Consider the following 26,682-nt stretch of genomic DNA (forward strand, 5'->3'; position numbering starts at 1 on the left):
CCTTCCACTGAAGAGAGCTGCTTGACCCAAAGTTTTACCTTTTCCAGGGCGTATCCTAGATCCGATGACGGACAACAAAGGACTAGTCAAACCTGGTCAAACCTGAAGGACCATCTTGGCTACAGAGCTCCCCAGGAATTGCCTGAGACCACTGTCATCACTGTGTCTGCACTATAGCTCAACTTCTCACCCACTTGTACTGCTTTTCTTTCTCCCACAGGTGTGCAATCCAAGAGCACTCTCTAAGAAACCTTCTGTAGACAAATCACCCCCCAGGGGTCTGTTTTTACTTCCTGGGGAATCTGACTGTTAACAGTTGGTACCAGAAGTCAGAAAAACCAGATTCTGACATGAGATTCTGGAGCTGGCTCACCTGCCTGCCAGTGGGCATGAGTTCCCTATCACTGGTGGAAGGTGGAGCATGCATAACTTGGCACAAGGCAGTAGTGAAGTTAAAACTTCCATCCGAGGTGAATTGTAATGGTACACTGGTGGAAGGAAACATGCTAGTGGTTGTAGTGTATTAAGTGTTTGAGAAATACAGAGATAATAATAACTACAGGAACAATGAAACAGAGTAGGTTTGCTAAGGATATTTGACTCTTTGGAAAACAAATCATGAAAAGCTTGGAGTTATTAATCAGAAATTAAAGGCTAGGGATGAAAGCCAGAAGATCCCCTTGGCAACATATAAAGTTAGATCTACCTTGCACAGTTAAAAAGCAGCACAACCTAAAGACCAGCCCTATTTAATCATAAAAATGGCAGAATTCCAGAGAACCTGAGCTGGTCTTCTATGCCAAGATCAGGGAGCTGGTTAGGAAGAATGAGACCCTGAGATAAGTGATGAGCTATCAAGCATTATGTGTTGAAAACCACAAAACTCCAAGTTTCCTTAAATTGGAATTTCTCAACCTCTGCTTCCCCCTGCCCCCCACCCAACCTCTGCTTTAATGGCATATGGGACCAAATAGTTTTTTGTTGTTGGGAGGGGTCAGAGAGGCTGTCCTGTGCATCATAGGGTATCTAGCAGTAACCCTGATCTCCAACCACCAGAAGACAGCAGTCAGTAGCTTTCCCCCTGCATTTGTGACAATCATTGCCAAATGTCTCCTCGTGGTGGGGGGCAAATCCACACGTTGGTAACTGTTGCTGTAAATTCTCAGTGCTAGCAGGATTGACCTAATCCTCCTTTTTAGAGACTAGGGCATATCTTTGCTTAGAGATAGTGCAGAGACTTCGACTTCTCAAATCAAATAGTGCCCCACTCAGGGCATACTCTCACCTTTCCTCATAGCCCTTAAGCCAATGGTTAGGTTTAAGTCGCATACTAACCCATCTGGGTTATGGTAATGTTATGCCGTCAAGGGGGAGTGGGTAGAGGACTATACCATAAAGAAGCTCTAGGACCTAGCCATCATACTCCAACAGGACCCTGGAGAGCTCACATAGAACTGGATCCTGAAAATGTTGTATTAAAGCTGACAGGATATGATGATGGATAAGGAAGAGCAATCTCCCACAACACAGGATTTAATATCCTGGCAAAGACCCCAAGAAATAGTGCCAACGTGTTGCTAGAATGGCTTACAGAAGCTTTGTACAAGGTCAAGTGTAAAATCCATAATTTCCGTGTCTGATGGTGGAAGAAGGAATCAAAAAGCTCAGAGAAAGAGCCACCTGGGTGGCTCAGTTGTTAAGTGTTTGCCTTTGGCTCAGGTCATGATCCCAGGGTCCTGGGATGGAGCCCAACTTTGGGCTCCCTGCTCAGTGAGAAGAATGCTTTTCCCTCTCCCACACCTCCTGCTTGTGTGTCCTCTCTTGCTGTCTTTCTCTCTGTCAAATAAATAAGTAAATAAATAAAATATTTATTTAAAAAAACAAGCTCAGAGAAGTAAGTATACCTGTGTGGATGTACTGTGTAAGGCTTCAAAATGTACTAGAAGATTATAATCCTATAGGAGGGTCTGGCAGATGCTTCATTTGGTAAAATAATGGAAAACATGCTGATGAGTTGGGCACCAGAATCACTGAGGGCCTTACAATAGGAGATGGGGGATATTCCTCTAAAACTGGGCTCATAGGTAATGGTGGGGATGACTGGGTCCAGCATTAACAGAGGCCTGATCACAATGAGAATTGGATGGCTTAGATATCCTATAGAACATCACACTGGTCCACTTTATTGATGGCATCCTGCTTATTGGACCATAGGAGCAGGAGGTAGTATATGCAGTAGTACACATGTACTCCAAAGGGTGAGACATAAAGTCTGGGTACTCAGGCCCTGCATCACTGAAATATTCATGGAGGTGGTGGTTCAGAACATGCAGGAACAGCTCATCTAAAGTGAAGCACAGGTATTACATTCACAATGCCCACCTTGAAAAATAAACCAGAATGTCTGGTAGGCTTCATCAGGTTTTGGAGGCAGCATATTCTATACCTGGGAATACTTCTGAGATGATACACTGATGACACGGTTTGAGGTGAACACTGAATAGGAATGGCTCTGCATGTGCCCATGCTCCTTGGGCCACATGATCCAGTAGGTCCTATGAGCTTGGAAATGTATATGGTGGGAAGGATATCATGTTGTGTTTGCTAGAAGCCTTAATGGACTCACAATATAGACCCCTAGGTTTCTGAACAAGGCAATGCATTGTGCACTGGAAAATTATGCACCTTTTAAAAATCACCTTCTAGTGTGCTACTGGAGCCTGGTTAAGATGAGCCCACAAGCCACAGACTACCCAGTGACCATGCAGGTAGCATCACCCATCATGAGCTGGGGCATTTCAGGACCACTAAGTCATATGGTTGTCCAAGCTCAGCAGCAATCCCAGATAATGAGAGTGGCTTATCTAGGATAACACGTAAGCAGGACCAGAGGGTCCAAGTGAGCTGTACAAGTAGGCAGCCCAGACTCTCCTATTATCTGTCACTGTTGCATCACACAACGTGGTTCATACCTGTGGCCACATGGGGGCATACTCCCTCATAACCAGCTGTCAGAAAAGAGAAACAAAAAGTTTGGTTCATGAATGATTTGGCTTAGTATTAGGATATAAACTGAAAGTGGATTGCCCTATACTACAGCTTAGGTAAGTCCTCATAATGAAGGGTCCACTTGGCCATCTACTTCTTGTGGACTCCAATGGGAGCAAGAACTTTGTCTGTCTCCTTCAACTCTGTCTTTTGAGTACCTATAAGTTTGCTCAGAGAGAAAGAGGTACTCAGTATATATTTGTTGAGTCAACTCAATATTCATTGAGCACAGACTTGGACCCAGGAACATAATAATGGTTGGGGGCTTATGAATTAAGACCCTTGTTGATGTTGTGCCTGGCACAGCAGATAACCTACATGGAAACTAGGATTTGTGCAGAACCAATTTTTAAAGAACAAGGGTTAGCTGTTGAGTCTTTACTGAAGAGAGATTTCATGCCTGAATAGCCAAGACTGGGGAGAAAACACAAGTAGAGACAGAAACATGGGGCAAGGGACAGGTATTATCTGATACTATTTTCCACTCACATCTCTCTAATTCTGAAAGTTAAGAAGTGTTTCACTTATTTTAAGCTAGATGCACATAGTGTTCTTGCACTTTTTTGGAAGGAGGATTACCGTTCCCAGTCATTATTCCATGTTATATGATAACCCTAGCGTTTATAGATTCCTGCTGAAATGGGTTGAATTTAGTTTGGCAAATATGCAGAAAAGACAATGAAACAAGGAATAGTTTGAAGAGTGGTAAAATGTAATTGATTAGATTGATTAACATGTGGCAAATGTGTGCAATGGTTGACACCCTGCCCATGGTCTGTAATATGAATAATGTGCACACATATGTGTCCTGTCCCGGTTCTTGCAAAACTTCTGTTCAAAATTCCACATGTAGAAATAAGACTATGATCCAGCAAGTATGCTGCTTGGAATTTCCCCAAATGAGCCCATGAACAAAGAAGAGAGCCCAATGATGTGAGCTGTTATTAATTTATTTAGGCATGGTGAATTTAACCACAGCATCTGACTCTCCTAATCACATCTAATACACATGCACAAACATAACTATGCCAGGTGACTTATGTTCTCCTGAGCAGGGAACTATTCTGGGTGAAAATAACTTTTTTGGAAATTGAGTTGAAATTAAATATGCATATAGCAGGGTCCTTGATTTAGCATCAGTTTTTCAGAGTTTTGGAGTACATGTATATGTGTTTTAATTTATACCTAAGTGGGAGCTGAATTAAGTCAGGGTACTGTCTATACTATCTACCCTTCAGATATGTACCACTGATATGCAAAGATTTGAAGATACCAGCCACATGGGACATGGTGTCTGTTCTTTGGTACTTTTCATTTACCCAGGCAGGCAGACTGAAGACGTGAAAGCAATTAATAAGGCAAATTTCCAGTTCTTCCTCCCCAAGTATGTGATTTAGATCATGGTAATTATAAGATGTCAGAGAAAAAAGAGAAGATGGCTTCTTACCATTAAAATTTGTTTGAAAATGGTGCCTGGGTGGCTCAGTTGGTTGAGTGACTGCCTTCAGCTTAGGTCATAATCCTGGAGTCCCAGGATCAAGTTTTGCATCGGGCTCCCAACTCCATGGGGAGTCTGCTTCTCCCTCTGATCTTCTCCCTTCTCATGTTCTCTTTCATTTTCTCTCTCTGCCAAATAAATTTTTAAAAATATTTTTAAAAATATAAAATAAAATTTGTTTGAAAAGTGGTGAAGTTCCATCTCAAGTTTAAGCATATTAGTATTCATTAGACAAAAATGAAATGTGAACTTTCTCCATTCAACTACACAGTAAGTGCTTGACAGGACACATTAAATTACCTGCAAACATAAAAAGGAGTAACTTGCTAAAACCTTCTTTTTAAAAAAATTATTTATTCACTTGATAGAGAGAGAGCCACAGAGAGAGAGGGAGAAGCAAACCCCTGCTGAACAAGAAGCCCTTGTGGGACTCGATCCCAGGGCTCTGCAATCACGACCTGATCCAAAAGCAGATGCTTAACCCACAGAGTCACCCAGATGCCCTCATCAAAATCTGCAGCACAGAGTGAAATGGCACCTGTAATCTGCAACTCTTTGATACCTCTATACATATGTATAGACTTGCCAACATAAACTTGTTGACTGTTTATGAATCTGTTGAACAAAACAAATCCCATGTTAGATGTACTTCCTAATATCTGGGTCTCTTGGAATTATTGTGATGTCTATTTTTTATCTTTGGTGTTAAATGTTACAGTGGTAGCTACTTGACACCTCATTTTAATATATTTTTAAAGATACATCGTCTTTCTTTAGTCAAAATTTTGACGGACATTATGTAAGAATCACTGTCTAAAATTTGTAATAGTCTTCACTATTAAAACCCTGGTCACTCAGTCATATTTTGTTCTTGTAATCAGTAAATATTTACTGAGTCCTTAATAAATAGTAGATACAATACTCATCCCTCCAAATCTGGTAGGGAATAAGACAAATACAAATTAATGAGAAAGACTGGCATTAACTAAATCATTCCAAATGTGAACAATGTTATGAAAGAGAACCTGTATAGACTTTGCGAGAGCGACCTAAAGCTAGTTCGGTGGGAAGGCATGTGCTAAAGGTTTCTGTCCTTTCTCCATAATTCAAATGTGAAGTGTTAGATTATCAACCTTTGAAACTCTCTTTGGTCAAGATAAGATCAGATAATGGTAAGTTCCAAAAGCATTCCATTCTGGGGGCTGGTAGTTTGGGCCTTTGCCAACCTCACACCCAAAACAAATAAGCAACGAGACCCATCTATATGCAGCTGTATTGAAAATTGTATTCCATATGTGACAACATATTATTAAAACAGCAAAATCATAGCTTCCATCTGCCTGTTGAGATGCACAGCATCACTCCTTACCCTGTAATGTTAGACTTTATTGCGTTTGTCAGCAGCATATTCCATTTTAATATTTGATAAATAGATATAGGAGGAATTGTTTCAAGCCACGATCCTGTATGGCTTCAGCTGTTCACCTCCTTTTGGAAGCAAACTCTCTATCCTCAAACTAATATCCCCCCAAAAGAAAAATCAATTTAAAATGACTGTGAAAATGTGTTTATTTTTCTACCCTCAGGATTAAAAAGCTGAGAAATGATTAATAATAATTTGTCTAGAAAGATAATGCAGGCCTTTTAAGGGGGGTAGTGATTTTGCATCTTTAATTTTCATCAGTTCTCACATTTTATCATTAAAACTGCATGAATATATAGAGAGTGAGATAAAAGCAAACGAGAGAGGTAGTAATACTTTATATCTCTTAGGCGGTGTTTCCTACGTTTCAGATTTCTACGTTGTCTGACCCCATTTCAGTCAATTTTCCATAGCCTGCCTGTCTCATATCCGCTGAGGGAACACACTAGTGCTGTGTTTATGCTAATTTTATGCTCTCTGAGTTGTGTCTGTTATTCAAAGCAGTTGAAGCAGTTATTGCCAGTAATCTTATTTCTGTGGGAGCCCCAGGGCAGACGAGGCCTCAAAATCAGGCGTGCAGACCGAGGCAAAGCCATCACAGCCTGCTGGTAAATGGCAGTTCTTTCCCTCCGAATCTGATATCAGTTACTTCGCAAACACAGTAATAAAATGAAACAAATCAGATTTTCAAGTAAATAAACCAGACTTCAGTGAGAAGCAACAATGGTCAGGGCAACAGGAGTTTAATAAGTGATACATAGGGGGAAATACAAAAGCACTGTGGCCTGTTCCTCTACTCTCTTTATTTTAAAGCAACCTCCTCCCCACCCTCCTTGACACTGAAAAAAAGGAGGTCGTTTAAACCCAAAAGCAAGAAAAGGGAAGGAGAGTCAAGTAAAACAAGCAGTAAAATTGATATGGCCTTCCTCTTATCTAAAATCAAGCAAAAATACTGAAAATTGTATTATTTACTACTGAAGAGTTGTTAGGGATGTATCAACAAAAGACTCCCAAAGACAATGGATTTGTCTGTTCTTCTCACCCACAACCACTAACAGCCTTTTAGAAATCTCAACAAAATGGAGACAAAGTTAATCAGTACAGTCTCCTGATGAAGGAACATTTGTCCTCCAGGAACACAAAGCAATGTGGGAGCTATGACGTAGCAAGAACAGTCACCGAGGTCTCTTTGCTAGATCAAATAATCATGGACTCTGGGGATCATTTATTTTTGGCAACTTCTTGTTTTCCAATACGTTCTTAATTCTATTCATTCTAAGCTACTTCCCTGCTCAAGCCCCATCTCTCTTTATCACTTGTTTATTGTAAATAATTCAAGTGTTTCCCAAATAATAAAGAATAAAATGAGGAGTGTCTAAATCGAAGTTAATAGAGTGATAGAATTTTCCAGAAACCAGCTGTGAATATCTTTGATGAATTTAGATTGTGTTGTGTTAATAAACTTTATTTCCATATTTTTTCTTTCATCTCCAATAACGTTTGCCAATCCTGCCCAATAGCCATCTCATTCATTAGTTCATTCATTCAGCAAACATTTATCTTCCTATTTTATGCCAGGAACTGTAATAGGAACATGGAATATAGATTCAGATTCCAGTGAAGCAGGAATTATAAAATATTGTAACTCTTCTCATTCACCTAACTGCTGTGAGTGATCCACATAAAAGACACTGTGGGGATACATAGAAGTACTCATGGTTGGAGATGGGCTTCTTGAGAAGGTGACTTCTGAGTTGAATTTTGTTAGAAGACTAGACATTTACAAGTCAGGGAGAAAGAATACAGTATATTCTTAGTGGAGAACTGAGTAAATTCACTTGGAGAGTATCAAGGAGATCAATACAAATGGGGCAATTTCAAGGAAATGATCCAGAAAAAGTCTAGGAAACTAGATTCATGAGACACTTATTATATCAATTACAAATTTCCTACTGCTAATGAACTTAAGGGTTTTACACAAGGAAGTTACATTTTCAGAATTTGTTTTTGTAATGATCACTTTTCTAAGCAGTGTGGAAGATAGAAATGACTTTAGCTGGAAATAAAAAAGGTGGCAAACAAAAAAGGAAAGATAAAACATAATGGAATTAGACAGAAGTAAAGGAGGGGATGGATTGATGAGTTATTTGTGTTGAAGATGTTTTGTTTAATATAGCATATCAAGCACATGATTTTATCTCTGCATCTCCCAGAAAGAATACTAAAATGACAATAGAAGAAGAAAATACTTAAGCATCCACATAAACAAAGTAACAGCAAATAACAAAGTTGTTAAGAGAGGAGAAATGTCAAGAAAAGTTTGAAATGGAAAGTGGATTATGTGTGTAACTGAATTAGCAGAGCAAAGACATTGAAACTAAACTCTGTGGGGACGCCAGCTGATTTAACACTTGCTTCAGAAACCCCAAAAGGTCTAGGAGTTGAAGGAGCCAGTATATCTGAAAGATGAACAATGGTATGTGGTTAGAAATGAGGAGGATTTGTTGATGGTGTGTACAGGAATAATTGAGCCCTTAGAATCTTTTCCCAACTGCAACAAAATACAGGGGGTTCACTTTCTAGAGAGATTGAGTTAGAGAAAGTTTGAATTCAGGCATGCAAGTGGATAGAGTGTAGAGCTACATCCTAGATGCTGAGAATTTCTTAGTATTCTTTCTCTAGTCAGTTCTTAGAACAATAGCATCTCTGCTCATAAATCTCAGGTAAAGGCCAGTAGAATTTCTTTTAGAGGAACTGACCACATTCAAAATGGAAAAAAAAAAAAAAGCTACAGATGTTAATAAATTAGGAATCCAATGCAATAGTCAAATCACAGATTGATCGACCTGTAGTAAGCCTTATGAGCTCACTTGTGCATAGAGAACTTCTACAGTCACCTTTTATTGTGTCATCTTAAATATAAATGTACAGCCAAAGATAACCAGAATTTTAAGATATCAAAATAAACCAAAATAAAAATTAGAAATTAAAGGATAGAGAACTTTCAAAGAAAAGTGTGTGTGTGGGTGGGTGTGCGTGCGCCCATGCACCCGTGTGCACATGCACGAGAGAAAGAGAGAGGAAGAGAGAGACAGAGAGAGAGAGAGTGTGTGTATGTGTGTAGGGGTGTGTGTCTCCTATCTTAGGAGAATGAAGAAAAGAAGATATTATTTTCAGGCCTTCATGAAACAAGAACAGGATACTCTAAGTCAGGAATATTCTAAGAATAAGATCTTAGAAATGAAAAATGTGGGAGGAGAATTTATTTAAAAAATATAAGAATTGAATGGTATAATAGAGGAATGTTCTCAGAAACTAGAAAGAATACAAAAAGATGAATTTTTAAAAAGGCAATAAAATTCCAGGAATGTGTGGCTCAGTAGGTTAAGCAGCTGCCTTTGGCTCAGGTCATAATCTCCAAGATCAAGCTCCATATCTGGCTCCCTGCTCAGTGGGGAATCGGCTTCTCCCTGTCCCTCTCCCTGCTTTTCTCTCTCTCTCTCTTTCAAATAAATAACTGAATAAATAAACAAACAAACAAATAAATAAAATCTTTTAAAAAAAGACAATAAAAATACAGAATTTATATTGAACATTCAACATTTAACAAAAGGAAGTACCAAAAGGAGAGAAGAGAAAAAATAGAAAAATTATTAAAGACGTAATTCAAGAAAATTCATCAGGCCTGAAATTCATTAACTTCCAGACTGAAAAGGTCTACTGACTGTTGAACATAGTAAATAGGAAAAGAAGTTACACACTAACAAATTTCAAGGTAACACTGATAAAGAAATTATTTTTTTAAAACCTCTGAAAAGAAAAAAAATGAGAATCAGAATAGCATCAATTTATGCTAACAATAAGAAATAGAAGATAACAAATATTAAAAATCCTAGGGAAAAGTGATTTTCAATCTAAAATTCTACACCCACTAAAATTATGTATTAAGCATGAGTGTAGAATAAACATATTTTCAGATATATGAGATCTCAAAAAACTGATCTCTTCATATACCCTCAGAAAGTGACTAAAGAATGTGTTCTACCAAAACAAAGGATTAAACCAAGAACATGGAAGGGACAAGTTCCAGGAAACTAGAGGTTAAACACAAGAGAAAAAATATGTATCACCACTCTGGGAAAATAGTGTATATATGTCTCAAGTACTGTACCGGTACAGGCCTATAGAATAATTAATCTTAATTGGAGAAAGAGCTTCACAAAGTATGGTTTCAAAATAATGTGGAAATAAAAGATACCTAATTGTTTGACCAGAGTGAAAGTACTTTACAATTTTACTGGAAAGTTTAGAGCTGGGTTAGTGAGAAGAGTATAAAAACTAAGCTAATAAAAAGGACAATTATTAACTTTTAGGTAAGAAATAATAGTAGAACATATATTTACTACAAATTAGAATAATAATAATCATGGCAGAGCATTAGTTTGAAGACAAGAAGTAATATAACAATGCTAATAATTAAGTTTCATTCAAGTGTCTACTATGTGCCAAATACTCTACTGAATGCTTAATTTGGATTAGTTCACATTTAATCCCTAAAGTAATTCTAAATGACTTCCATTACTGGTCTCATTCTACAGATAAGACAACTAAGGTAAAATGCCTTATCCAGATGCTATTAGAAATGAGGGTTTGGCAGAAAATGGACCAGATAAAGCAAGAGAAAATGATTTTTAGCAAAAATTACCTTCTTTGTCAACATGCCACAAAATTCCAATGTAGAGGATGGGAAATCATACCACTAAATAATTTCAGTAGAAAAATTATACCAATAAGGAACACTTTGCTGGCTCAGTCAGTAGAGCATACAACTCTTAATCTTGGGGTTGAGTTCAAGCCCTATGTTGGGAATGAAGATTACTTATAAATAAGTAAATAAATAAAATAAATGAACAAACTTCTCCTTTTCCTGCTCTTCCTACTACAAAAACTCTCCCCCCCCACAAAAGGATCTCCCAAATTATACATACCTATTGTGTCTATGAATATAAAATATCTCTTTGAAGAATTATTATAAAAATTCCAGTTTCATGTTCATTGATTCAGAAAAATTACACCAAAATATAATCCATTCATTTACTATTCTAAGAATTAGTGTACTATTGCAATTATACTATAATTCATGATTTATAAGATAAACATATTTTCATAAAATAATAACTCAATTGTTAACCTAGTCTTAAATCAATTTTACCTCTGTACTCAGGATTATTATGCCAAATAGGATAGATTCCATAATATGTAAAATATATGTACATGTCAGAGTCTTGGCGATATTAGTTCTTTCAAATGAACAGGGCCTTACCTTAGAAGCATGTATGGGCTAGGCTTGAAGACATACTGCACTAAAGACTCAACTCTGGCTTCCATACCAAAGCAAAGTGAAATTAAAAATATAGAGTTCAAGAACACTCAGTGCTGTAACAAGTATGTTACATTTATTACCTTTGTAAATGGTGAGGTTGAAAGTAGTAGAAAAGGCTTCTGAAATTATGAGTTATTTATTTGGAGGCCAGTACTATTGAAGTCTTATAAAAGATGTTATGTAAATGGTAAACTTTTACCAAAAGTTGTTAACCATCCTAAATCTTCCATTTTGAAGCAGGAGTAACAGATTATCTTAATTTAACTCTGAAAATAAACGTGCTATTGTTCATGTGCTAATAGTCCAAAAATCTAAAAATAGATATTTTTTTGAAAATTATTTTTCTTTCTTAAGTTGGCTCCACACCGGGAAGAGAGCAAACAACATGGTGCCTGAACTCACTATCCTGAGATCAAGACTGTGAGATTAAGATCCTGCGATCAAGACCCAAGCTGAGATCCAGAGTTGGATTCTTAACTGACTGAGCCACCCAGGAGCCCCAATTTAATACTGTTTTTTATTATTATTTTATTATTATTACTATTTTTAATAATAAATAGCAATATTATTTAATATCATTATTAATGCTGTACATATAAATATATCATGTAATATCAACAAAATATCAACAAAATAAAAATATATTTAATATTAATATTTAACGTATTGTAGTATATTATTGCTTAACAATTTATTATATTATATTAATCATAACAATGATAAATAACATATAATGAATTATTTGCTTCAGGGGTACAGGTCTGTGAATCATCCGTTTTACACAATTCACAGCACTCACCATAGCACATATCCTCCCTGATGTCCATAACCCAGTCACCCTATCCCTCTCCCACCACCCCCCAGCAACCCTCAGTTTGTTTCCTGAGGTTAAGAATCTCTGGAAACATGGTTTGTGTCCCTCCCCCCAAAAAATGGTTTGTGTCCCCCTCCGGTCCCATCCTGTTTCATTTTTTTCCTTCCTTCCCCTATGATCTTCTGTCTTGTTTCTCAAATTCCTCATATCAGAGAGATCATATGATAATTGTCTTTGTCTGATTTACCCATAATACCCTCTAATTCCATCCATGTATTTGCAAATGGCAAGATTTTGTGTTTTTTTCTGATGGCTGCATAGTATTTCTATATAATATATATTATACATTATATATAGAATCCAATATTCTATATTATATAGATTGTGTATATAATATATTCTATACTTTATATATTATATATACATATATCATATATATATAAAATATCACATCTTCTTTATCCATTCATCTTTTGATGGACATCTACATTCTTTCCATAGTTTGGCTATTGTGGACATTGCTACTATAAACATTTGGGTGCATGTGCCCCTTCAGATCAATACATTTGTATCTTTAGGGTAAATACCCAGTAGTGTGATTGCTGGGTTGTAGGGTAGTTCTATCTTCAACTTTTTGAGGAACCTCATGCTATTTTCCAGAGTGACTGCACCAGGTTGCATTCCCACCAACAGTGTAGGAGGGTTCCCCTTTCTCTGCATCCTCACCAACACTTGTCGTTTCCTGACTGGTTAATTTTAGCCATTCTGACTGGTGTGAGGTGGGATCTCACTGTGGTTTTGATTTGTATTTCTCTGATGCCAAGTGATGTGGAGCACTTTTTCATGTGTGTTGGACATTTGGATGCCTTCTTTCCAGAAATATCTGTTCATGTCTCCTGCCCATTTCTTGATTGGATTATATGTTCTTTGGGTGTTGAGTTTGATAAGTTCTTTATAGATTTTGGGTACTAGCCCTTTATATGATATGTCATTTGCATATATCTTCTCCCATTCTGTTGGTTGTCTTTTGGTTTTGTTGATCATTTCCTTTGCTGTGCAAAAGCTTTTTATCTTGATGAAGTCCCAATAGTTCATTTTTTCCCTTGCTTCCCTTGCCTTTGGTGATGTTTCTAGGAAGAAATTGCTGCAGCTGAGGTCGAAGAGGTTGCTGCCTGTGTTCTCCTCAAGGATTTTGATGGATTCCTGTGTCACATTGAGGTCTTTCATCCATCTTTAGTCTAATTTTATGTGTGGTGTAAGGAAATGGTCCAGTTTCTTTCCTGGTTTTTTGAAGATTAGTTGACCACAGAGTTCAGGGTCCATTTCTGGGCTCTCTATTCTTTTCCATTGATCTATGTGTCTGTTTTTGTGGCAGTACCATACTGTCTTAATGATTACAGCTTTGTAATAGAGCTTGAAGTCTGGAATTGTGATGTCACTAACTCTGGTTTTCTTTTTCAACATTCCTCTGGCTATTCGGCATCTTTTCTGGTTCCATATAAATTCTAGGATTACTAGGAATAATCCTTTTAATATACTGTCTGATCCTTTTGGCTAGTAGTTGTTCCATTTCTTTGAAAAAATTGATTGGATTTTGATAGGGATTGCATTAAATGTGTATATTGCTTTGGGTATCATAGACATTTTCACAATATTTGTTCTTCCAATCCATGAGCACGGAATGCTTTTCCATTTCTTTGTGTCTTCCTCAATTTCTTTCATGAGTACTTTATAGTTTTCTGAGAACAGATTCTTCACCTCTTTAGTTAGGTTTATTCCTAGGTATCTTGTGGTTTTGGATGCAATTATAAATGTGATGGACTCCTTAATTTCTCTTTCTTCTGTCTTATTGTTGGTAAATAGAAATGCAACAGATTTCTGTGCATTGATTTTATATCTTGACACTTTACTGAATCCCTGCTTGAGCTCTAGCAGTTTTGGAGTGGAGTCTTTTGGGTTTACCAGATAAGGTACCATATCACCTGCAAAGAATGAAAGTTTGACTTCTTTGCTGTTTCAGATGCCTTTTATTTCTTCTTGTCTGATTGCTGAGACGAGGACTTCTAGTAATATGTTGAATAGAAGTGGTGATAATGGACAGCCTTGCTGTGTTCCTGACCTTAGTTCTCAGTTTTTCCCCACTGAGAATGATATTCACGGTGGGGTTTTCATAGATGGCTTTGATGATATTGAGGTATGTATCCTTAATCCCTACACTTTGAAGATTTTTGATCAAGAAAAGATGCTATACTTTGTCATATGCTTTCTCAGCATCTATTGAGAGTATCATATGGTTCTTGTTCTTTCCTTTATTTATGTATTGTATCACACTGATTGATTTACAGATGTTGAACCAACATTGCAGCCCAGGAATAAAACCCATTTGGTCATGGTGAATAATCCTTTTAATATACTGTCTGATCCTGTTGGCTAGTATTTCGGAGAGAATTTTTTGCATCCATGTTCATCAAGGATATTGGTCTGTAATTCTCCTTTTTAAAAAACAAAAGATTTTATTTATTTATTTGACAGAGAGAGAGACCATGAGAGAGGGAACAGAAGCAGAGGGAGTGGGAGAAGGAGAAGGAGGCTTCTTGCCAAGTAGGGAGCCTGATGAGGGGCTTGATCCTGGACTCCAGGATCATGACCTGAGCTGAAGGCAGACACCCAATGACTGAGCCACCCATGTTCCTGTAATTCTCCTTTATGATAGGGTCTTTGTCTAGATTTGGGATCAAGGTAATGCTGGCCTGATAAAATGTGCCTGGAAGTTTTTCTTACATTTCTATTTTTTAGAACAGTTTCAGGAGAATAGGTATTAATTCTTTAAATGTTTGGTAGAATTCCCCTGGGAAACCATCTGGCCCTGGGCTCTTGTTTGTTGGGAGATTTTTTGATGACTGCTTCAACCTCCCTACTGGCTATGGGTCTGTTCAGGTTTTCTGTTTCTTCTTGGTTCAGTTTTGGTAGTTTATATGTCTCTAGGAATGCATCCATTTCTTCCAGATTGTCAAATTTCCTGGTGTATAGTTGCTCATAATATGTTCTTATAATTGTTTGTATTTCTTTGGTGTTGGTTGTGATCTCCTCTTTCATTCATTATTTTGTTAATTTGGGTCCTTTCTCTTTTCTTTTTGATAAGTCTGGCCAGGGGTTTATTAGTCTTATTAGTTCTTTTGAAGAATAAGCTCCTAATTTCATTGATTTAGTCTACTGTTCTTTGGTTTCTATTTCATTGATTACTGCTCTGATCTTTATGATTTCTCTTCTCCTGCTGCATTTAGGCTTTCTTTGCTGTTCTTTCTCTAGCTCCTTTAGGTGTAGGGTTAGCTTGTGTACTTGAGACCTTTCTTGTTTCTTGAGAAAGGCTTATAAAGCTATACACTTTCCTCTCAGAACAACCTTTGCTGTGTCCCAAAGATTTTGAATAGTTGTGCTTTCACTTTCATTTGTTTCCATGAATTTTTTCAATTATTATTTAATTTCCTGGTTGACCCATTTATTCTTTAGTAGGATTCTCTTTAGCCTCCATGTATTTGAGTTCTTTCCAACTTTCCTTATGTATTGGAGTTCCAGTTTCAAAGCATTGTGGTCTAAAAATATGCAGGGAATGATCCCAATCTTTTGGTACAGGTTGAGACCTGATCTGTGACCCCAGATGTGATATATTCTGGAGAATGCTCCATGTGCATTAGAGAGAAGATTGTGTATTCTGTTGCTTTGGCATGGAATGTTATGAAAATATCTGTGATGTCCTTCTGGTCCAGTGTATCATTCAAAGCCTTTATTTCCTTGTTGATCTTTTGCTTAGATGATCTGTCCATTTCAGTGAAGGGGTGTTAAAGTCCTGTACTATTATTGTATTATTATTGGTGTGTTTCTTTGATTTTGTTACTAACTGGCTTATATAATTGACTGCTCCCATGTTAGGAGCATAGATATTTAAGATTGTTAGATCGTTTTGTTGGAAAGACCCTTTAAGTATGATATAGTATTTTTCCTCATCTCTTATTATAGTCTTTGGTTTAAAATTCAATTTATCTGATATAAGGATTGCCACTCCATCTTTCTTTTGATGTCCATTAGCATGGTAAATTGTCTTCCACACCCTCACTTTAAATCTGGTGGTGTCTTTGGTTCTAAGATGAGTTTTTTGCAGACAGCATATCGATGGGTCTTATTTTTTATCCATTCTGATACCCCTTCTGATTGGGGCCATTTACATTCAGGGTAACTTGAAATATATGAATTTAGTGCCATTATATTGCCTCTAAGGTGACTTACTGTATATTGTCTCTGATCCTTTCTGGTCTGTTATTTTCAGGCTCTCTCTTTGCTTAGAGACAGCTTTCATTATTTCCTATGGGGCTGGTTTGGTATTCTCAAATCCTTTTAGTTTTTGTTTGCCCTGGAAGCTTTTTATCTCTCCTTCTGTTTTCAATGATAGCCTAGCTGGATATAGTATTCTTGGCCGTATATTTTTCTCATTTAGTGCTCTGAATATATCATGGCAGTCCTTTCTGGCCTGCCAGGTCTCTATGGATAGGTCTGCTGCCAATCTAATATTTCTACCATTGTATATTACAGACCTATTGTCCCAAGCTGGTTTCAGGATTTTTTTGTTTTGTTTTGTTTTGTTTTTTGTTACTGAGACTTGGAAGTTTTACTATTAGATGACAGGGTTTTGACCTATTTTTATTAATTTTGAGGGTTGTTCTCTGTGCCTCCTGGATCTTGATGCTTATTCCCTTCACCAAATTAGGGAAATTCTCTGCTATAATTTGCTGCAATATACCTTCTGCTCCTCTCTCTCTCTTTCTTTGTCTTCTTCCAGGATCCCATCCCAAGTATTCTAACATTGTTTCATCTTATGGTCTCACTTATCTCTCAAATTCTCCCCTTGTGGTCCAGTAGTTGTTTATCTCTCTTTTTCTCAGCTTCTTTATTCTCCATCATTTGGCCTTCTATATCACTAATTCTCTCTTCTGCCTCATTTATTTTAGCAGTAAGAGCATCCATTTTTTTATTGCACTTCATTAGTAGCTCTTTTATTTCAACTTGATTAGATTTTAGCTCCTTTATTTCTCCAGAAATGGATTTTATTTCTCCAGAAAGGGATTCTCTGTATCATCCATGCTTTTTCTGAGCCCAACTAGCACCTTGATAATTATAATCTTGAACTCTAGCTCTGACATCTTACTAATGTCTTTATTGATTAAGTCCCTAGCCATCAGTACTGCCTCTTTTTCTTTTTTCTGAGGTGAGTTTTTCTGCCTGGTCATTTTATCCAGATACAAATAGATAGATGAAAGAACATAATACTAAAAGGGTAAAAATTACCCCAGAAAAATATACACTAACTAAATTGGAAGAGACCCAAAACCTGGGGGAGAAAGGAGAGAGGGTAAAAAAAAAAAAAAATATATATATATATATATATATATATATATATATATACACATATATATGTACATACATATATATGTATTAGTGAATAGAACTAATATATATATACACACATATATATGTATTAGTGAATAGAACTAATATATATATACACACATATATATGTATATGTATTGGTGAATAGAAGAGAGCTACACACTTGATTTTGAGTGTATTTTGGTCTGTTAGAAGAAACTGCCTCCCAAAATTTAAAGAAAGAAAAAAAATATATATATATATGTGTGTGTGTGTGTGTGTGTGTGTGTGTTTGTGTGTGTATATATATAAATATATATACACAAAAATAAAAAGACATATATTGAAACATATATATAACATACAAAATTATATATAATATACATATACAAAAGACATATATACAACATACAAAAATTATACATACATGCACACACACACACACATATACACACACACATACTTACACACAAAGTACAAAAATAATATACAAAAAGAAAAAAAGGAAAGAATGTGATCAGGCTGCAGACTAGAACAAATCCATGCACTAGATTTAGGGTATATTTTGAACTGTTAGAAGAAACTGAATCCCAAAATTTTAAAGAAAGGAAAACCTATATGTATACAAAAAATAAGGTTAAATGCAATGAAGGGAAAGAATATGACTCTAACAATGAAAATTTTTAAAAAGATTTTTAAAAAGGTGTTGATAAGACAAAATAGTTTAAAAAGATTAAAATAGGAAAGAAGAAAATAAAAAAAAATAATAAAAAAATTTTTAAAAATTTAACATTGAAAGACTGAAGAATCAGGGGAAAAAGCCATGAATTCTATGTGTTGCCTTTCCCTAGCTCTGGAGTTCTGCAGTTCTCATCAATCAGTGCACTTGGTCTTGGCTGGATGTTCTTGCTAATCTTTTGAGGGAGAGGCCCGTTGCAGTGATTCTCAAATGTCCTTGCCCAAGCCAGAATTGCACTGCCCTTGCCAGGGACCAGACTAAGTAATCTTGTTCTTGGTAGCTTTTGTTCCCTGATTATTTTCTGTAGAGCTTTGGAGGATTGGAATGAAGATGGCGGGCTCCCAATCTCTGGCCTGGAGGAGCTGAGAGCTGAGGTCCCCACTCCTCAGTGCACCCTCAGAGAAAAGCAGTGAATCCCTTCTGTTTCCCTGGTCTCCAGCTACACTCCATGCTCACCTGGCCTGTGGCTGAGCATTTCTATCTCTGGCAGTTGGCACTGTTTGAAGTCTCCAAACCCAGTGGATTCCTGGAGTGTGCTCCTGTGCTGCTTTTCCTGGAGGAGGACAGAGGGGGTCTCCACTTGTGGGGTCCCAGCTCAAAGACCAGTGGTCCTACTGTGCCTCGGATCATGGTTTAAGGTAACCTGGAGCTGAGGGCCCCTTCCCTGGCTCCACCTCTGCAGTTAGCTTCCCCAGTATGATACCTGGGAGCTCTGCCATACTCAGACACCCCTGGTCTTTCTGTGACCCCCGCAGTCCTAAGACCACACTATCTCTGCGAGGCCTCCACCCCTCCGCTTAGCCTCTGGAGTGACATCCTTCAGTGGAGCTGACTTCTAAAAGTTTTGATTTTGTGCTCTGCTGCACTACCACTTGCCAGAAGATGGCCCTTCCCATATGTTGCCTTGGATTAACTCTCCATACGTCCTACCTTCCAGAGAGTGGTTGCTTTCTTATTCCTAGAATTGCTGCTCTTCTCTTTGATCTCCTGTTGAGTTTGTAGGTGTTCAGAATGGTTTTATAACTATCTAATTGAACTCCTGGGATCTGATGATATTTAGGTCTCCTATTCCTCTGCCATCTTGCTCCTCCCTGTTTAATACTGTTTTTAAAGGAAATCCACTCTGTGTGTGGTGACTAACATAAAAAAAATAAATCCAGTCTATTGCCTTTTAAATTTTATTTTTAAAATGATCATATCATAAAAATCAACCTTTTTGTACAGTTTTTGCAGAGTTCTATAAATTTTATCACGTGTATGTATTCATATAACCATCACCACACTCAGGATGAGCTCCATCATTCCACAACTTCCTCTTGTTCCATCTTTACAGTCACATCCTCTCCCACCCCAGTCTCTGACAACTACTGATCTGTTCTCCATCACTGCTTTTCTGTCTTTTTAAGAATGTCATGTAATTGGAATCATACAGCATGTGACATTTTGAGACTGGCTTCTTTCATTCAGCACAATGGTCTTGAAATCCTTTCATATTGCATGCATTAGTAGTTAGTTCTTTTTTATTCCTGAGCACTATTCTGTCATATGGATGTACCATAGTTTGTTTATGCATTCATTGAAGGATATTTAGAGTTCCCCCCTTCCCCAAATTTGGGGCAATTATGAACAGAGTTGCTATAAACATTCATGTATAGATTTTTGTGTGAACTTAAGTTTCATTCTTTAGGGTAAATACCCAGGAGGGGAATTTTGGGATTGCATGCAAATATGTGTTTATTTTTATAGGAAACTGCCAAACCAGCTCTACAATGGCTGAGTGATATTTTTATTCCCTCCAGTAATGTATGAGATTTTCATTTCCTCCATCTTACCAGCACTTGGTATTATGCTAGCATTTTTTTTATTTTAGCTACCTGAATGGATATAGTGGTTTTAATTAGCATTTTACTAATGACTTACAATGTTGAACATGTTTGAATGTGTTTATTTATCATCTTTGGTACTTTTCTGAAGTGTCTAATCAAGCCATATGTCCATTTTTTAAATTAGGTTGTTTGTTTTACTGTTGTGAAGAGCTCTCTATTGTATTATTAATACAAGTCCTTTGTTGGGTATATAACTTGTAAATTTTTTTGTCAATCTGTAGCTTGTATTTTAATTATGTTAGCAGGGACTTTCACAGGAGAATTTTTAAAATTTTTTATGAAGTCCAATTTATCAACCTTTTTAAATGAATTATGCCCTCAATGTCTTGTCTAAGAAATTTTCACCTAATATAGGTCATGAAGATTTTCTCTGTTTTCCTCTAAAAATATTATACTTTTACATTTCATTTTTAAGTCTGTGATCCATTTTGAGTTACATTTTATATAAGGTATGAGTTTTAGGTCGAAGTTTACTCTTTTTTAACCTATAGATGCCTAGTGATGTCAACATAATTTGTTGAAAACTCTGTTATTTCTTGATTGTCTTTTCTTTTCATGTTTCACAAAAACTAATGGCTCTATTTTTATGGATCTATTTCTGGATTCTCTAAATTTTGCCATTGATTTATGTATCTATGCTTTTGATATTATCACACTGCCTTGATTTGTAATTTGTCTAGAGCTTTGTAATATAGTAGTGTAGTTTAACTTTATTCTTCTCTTTTAAAACTGTTTTATTCTATATTTTTTAATCTTCCATGTATATTTTAGAAACATCTTGTCTACATCTATACAAAGTCCTTCTGAAAATTTTTACTGATATTGTGATATATCTAGAAGTTAATTTGAGGAGAGTTGATACTTTATTATGATGACTCTTGCAAACCAAGTGTAACTGATGGTCCTCCATTTAATTAGGGCTTTTTAATATTACTTTCATCAACATTTTACAATTTTCGGCTTACAGCCTTTGTACATGCTATGTTAGACTGATACCTAAATATTTAATTTTCTGGACATTTTTGTAAATGTTTGTTGGAGAAGGTCATTGAGAGGATGTGAGTGCTAGTTGACTTGAGAGCTGGACCCAGGCAGTTGGAGGTCCCTCACTCACTCCCTCCGCATCCTTGGAATAGATGTTCCTCCCTAAATAGTTGGAGCTATTTCAAAGATATAGCTTTGAGAGAGTAAAATGTTGTTGAGACCACCTCTATGGTTGAAATGACTGAGCCCAGTTAATACCTCTGTATAAACTTTTAAGATTCTTGAGACTGGGTGTGAGGATCTACTCATCTTGCAGCTGCTCAAGACAAGCTTTGTATTTAAATTCCCTTGCTTATTAAAACTGCCTCTTACCAATCTGGAGTGGTCTGCTGCTTTCTTCAGCCTCTCCTTGCCCTTGTTCACAGGGACCAGTATCAGATTTCACCTGGGAAACTCACAAGACTTCAAAGCAATAATGTTTTTGTTCTGTTAAATTTTATTTTCAAACTGTATGTTACTAGTATGTAGAAATAATGATAGATTTTTGTGTATTGATCTGCTATCTTATGACTTTGTTAAACAGTGTTTGAAACTACCTTGAGTTTTACAACATCAGAAATCATATTTGTGTGTATAAAAACAGTTATATTTCTTCCTTTCCACTCTGTATGCCTTTTAATTCTTTCACTTGCCTTATTTCACTGACTAAGAGTAGTGTAGAAGCTTTAAGGGTGAAGATTCGTGCCTAGTTCTTGATATTAGGGGATAAATCACTCAGTATTTCCCCAACTAAGTGCAATGTTTCCTGCAGGTTTTTTTTTTCCCAAAGATTTTATTCATTTATTTGACAGAGAGAGAGAAATCACAAGTAGACGGAGAGGCAGGCAGAGAGAGAGAGAGAGGGAAGCAGGCTCCCTGCTGAGCAGAGAGCCTGATGCGGGACTCGATCCCAGGACCCTGAGATCATGACCTGAGCCAAAGGCAGCGGCTTAACCCACTGAGCCACCCAGGCGCCCCTTCTGCAGGTTTTTTGTAGACACCTTTATCAGGTTGAGAAAATGCCTTCTATTCTTAGTTTGAAATAAGCTTTCATCATGAATAGATATTGTATTTTATCAAATGTTTTTTCTGCATCAAAGGATAAAATCACTTGGTTTCTCTTACTTTTATCATTGATACAGTGAAATATATTAATGTGTTTTTGAATATTCAACCAGTCTGTATTCCCAGAATAAACCCAGCTTGGTCATGGTGTATTATTTTCCTTATATATTACTTTCTGGCTTTGATTTGCTAATACTGAGGATTTCCACATTTGTATGCATGAAGGGTATTGGTCTGTATTTTTCTTTTCTGGTAAAGGCTCTTATCTGGTTTTGGTATCAGATTAATGCAAGTCTTATAAAATGAATTGGAGTGTGTTATCTCTTCTTTTATTTTCTGTAAGGTATTCTCCAGTATTGCCATTATTTCTTATTTAAAGATTTGGTAGAAATATCAGTGAAACCATTTGAGCATGAAAGATTCTTATTCAGAGATTTTTAGACAAGAAATTCAAGGTTATTAATTATTTTGGATATCTATTTGGATATTTAGGTTATCTACTTCATTTGGAGTAAGTTTTCATAGTCTGTAGATTTGGAAGAATTCATTCACTAGTCTGTGTTTTTGGAGGAACTGGTCCAATTTGCATTGAGTTATCTGTAGTTTTCTCTTACTATGCTTTATAATATAATTTGATTAATAAATATAGTACAATACAATGGAGTCTAAAGCTACATTCTGTCTTTCATTCATGATGATGCTATTTTGCATTTTTCTTTTTTCTGTGTCACTCTTGTTAGAGATTTATCAATTTTACTGACCTTTTCAATGAACCAATTTTTGCTTTCATTGATTTTTCTCTATTGGTTTTTAATTTTTAATTATATTGTCTTCTGCTATTTCTGCTATCTTTATTATTTATTTCTTTCTATTTGGCTTGGCTTTATTCCTTTTGTCTTTTTCTAATTTCTTAGGATGAAAGTTTAGATTGCTGATTTGAAACATTTTCCAATTCTTTTTTAAAATTGAAGTATAATTAATATACAGTGTTATATTGGTTTCAAGTATACAATATAATGATTCAACAATCCTATACATTACTAAAGTTCATCATGGTAAGTGTATTCTCAATTTACTTTGTCTATTTCTCCCATTACTCCACCCAACTCCCCTCTGGGAACCACCAGTATTTCTCTGTATTTAAGAGTCTGGTTTTTGCTTGTTTGTTTGTTTGTTTTCTTTCTTAAATTCCACATATGAGTGAAATCATATGGTAGTTGTCTTTCCCTGACTTATTTTACTTAGCCTTATGCCCTCTAGGTCCATCCATATTGTTGTAAATAACAAAATATTATTCTTTTTATGGCTGAATAGTATTCCTTAATAGGAGTATACCACATCTTTATCCCACTTATCTATTGGTGAACACTTGGGTTTTTTTCTGTATCTTAGCTATTAGAAATAATGCTACAATAAACATAGGACTGCATATATATTTTCAAATTTTTGTTTTCATTTTCTTTAGGTAAATACCCAAAGCAATCGACAGATACAATGCAATTTCTACCAAAATACAAACACCATTTTCACAAAACAAGAACAAATACAGTATGGTGGTGGCACAAAAATACTCACATAGATCAACAGAATGGAATAGAAAACACAGAAATAAACCCATACTTACATGGTCAATTCATCTACAGCAAAGGAGGCAAGAATATTCAATTGGGAAAAGGCAAGTCTCTTCAGTAAATAGTGCTGGGAAGGCTGGAGAGCTACATACAAAATGAAACTGATCACTTTCTTATAGCATACACATAAAAAATTCTCAAAATGGGTTAACAACCTAAATGTAAGACTTGAAACCATAAAACTAGAAGGGAAATTTTTTTATTCTAATGTAAGCATCTAACTCTATAAATTTCCCTGTAAGCATTGCCTTAGCTGTATATTAGAAATTTCAGTACATTTCATATTCAATTTCAGTAAGTTCAAAATATTTCATAGTTTTCTTTGAAACTTCCTTCTTTGGCCTCTGGATTATTTAGAAGTATGTTGTTTAATGTCCAAGTGTTTGGAGATTTTCCTCTTAGTTTTTATTATTTATTTCTAAGTTAATTCTATTGTGATCAGAGATCACGCTTTGACTTCAGTTTGTTCAGTTATATTTTATGGATATGAATATGAATTTAAATAAAAATATGAAGATGTATACTTGGAAAAGTACTGCTGCTGCTGTTGTATTTGATGTTCTATGAATGTCAGTTAGTTGATGGCATTATTCAGTTCTAGATTCTGTCTAATTTTGAAGGTCTGTTGTTAGATACATACACAGCATTAGCATTAATATTAGTATTGTTATATCTTCTTGATGAATTAACCCTTTATCAATAAATAATGTCTCTTTTCTCCCCGTGTAATTTTCTTTGCTTTGAAAACCAGTTTGTCAGAAGTTAAGACAGCAATTTCAGCTTTCTTTTGATTAGTGTTTGCACTATATATCTTTTCACATCCTTCTTTGCTGTGAGCATATCATTATATTTAAATAAATTTGCTCTAGACAGCATATAGTTTTGTCAGTCTTTGTTCACTTTTTTCCAATATCTATCTGTCTGTTGAGATTAGATCATTTTTATTGATCTGTCTTCAATTTCACTAACTCTTCTGCTCTCTATTCTGTTGTAGAACCTTTTGAGTGTGTTTTGCTCTAGTTACTGCATTTTTCAGTTCTAAATTTTAATTTGTTTTTTAATCTCTATTTTTTGTTGACATTTATAATTATAATATTTAATTCATGTGTTTCCACTTGCTCATTTGTATATTTTATGAGTTGTTTTAAAGTCTCTGTCAGCTAATGCCAACATTTGTATCATCTCTTTGTTGGTGCCTATTGATTATGTTTTCCCATGGTTGATTCTGGTTGGTTCTTTGTAGGCTGAGTGATTTTTTTTATTGTAGCCTGGACATTTTGAATATTATGTGATGAGACTCTGAGTATTGTATTAACCTAATGGAGAATGTTGATTTAATTTTAACAGCAACTGACCTGGTTAGCTTTAGACTACAGGTTCCAATCTGAGTGCAGGGGCTACTATCAAAGCTTTTGAAGTACTGTTCAGAGTAGTCCCATATATATGATAGTCTTGGACCTGAGCCAAGTTCTGTTCATTAATACAATTGTCAGAGTCTTTGTTATGTTAATTAGTATCAGATCCATCATGCACAGTTGGGAGAGAGCCCTTGAGTTCACAAGGAACTTTTCTAACTCTTCCCCATTTCCCATATCCCAGTACTTTCCATTTCCTGGGGTCTCCCTTTTATTTTTGGTCCTCTGGCCAGAAACTGCCCACTTCCATGATTGTGATATGTCTGGTGCCAGTCTTCAGGAGGACACACAGAGAAAAACCTCACAAGGTGACTATCATTTTTTGAATGATATAATAATTATACCAAGAAGGATCATGTTACAGGACTTATTAAATGTAACACTCATTCCTCCATTCCCCATAAGGCATTAATAGAATAGACTTAAGATCCTAAATTGACGTGAGACATCTACCCACATGCAGAATTTATAAATGAAATGTATCATAACAAGTTTCATGACTCTGGGGCTCCTCTACTAGAAACCCCTTGCTCACAAGAAAATGAAAGGATAAGGATAGATGTGTGAGTACTTTTCTTCAGAGAAAGCTATTGCCATTTCATGAGGCCAAATTTAGGAAGTGATGGGACTGCAGACTATGAAAATGACTTTTGTCAAACCACTTGGAGAACTTGAAATAACCTGCCTTTCAGTGGAATGTGAAGGATTGGTGCCTGACTCGTGCCTAGGAGAGCTAACGTGGCATATGTCAACACTAGAATTGGCTTGCATTTGCAAAGTTTGAGCATGTATGCCTTAGTAATTCCTATGTACCAGATGCTGGCCACATGGGAGAAAGAGCCATCTTGGAGCTTTTTAGTTCTATTCTTCTAAGAGTGAATACATTTTAATAAGCAGAGTCTGCATAGTGTGAATTTATGGAAAATCAGGTATTGAAAAGGGAGTAGGGAGTTACAGGGAATGTATTGCCTATGAGATTGGAAATCTAGTATAGAGGTTTTCCAAAACAGAGAATGCTGAGGATCCAAAGAATATCTCCTGGACATAATTTTTAAAAAATTAATTAAATGAACAAAAACAACAAAATGAAGATCTCCTTGTTAAGAATTGTGAAAGATTTGAGATTTTACCCTTTTATAAGCTAGTTTCATGAATGATGGTAGAACAAGACTACTAGGTCAGAAACCAATGACTTTATTACTCACATCAATAGCAATACTCAGAGTATCAGAATTTTCTTGTGCTAGTTTCCCAAGCCCCAGTTTCTACAGGGATTTGCAAACAGGGTCAGATGAAAATCCATGAGCAGTAGGTTGCATTACAGCAGAGGAATGCT

This window comes from Mustela nivalis (assembly GCF_964662115.1).
Source record: "Mustela nivalis genome assembly, chromosome: 5".
Classification (NCBI taxonomy): Eukaryota; Metazoa; Chordata; class Mammalia; order Carnivora; family Mustelidae; genus Mustela; species Mustela nivalis.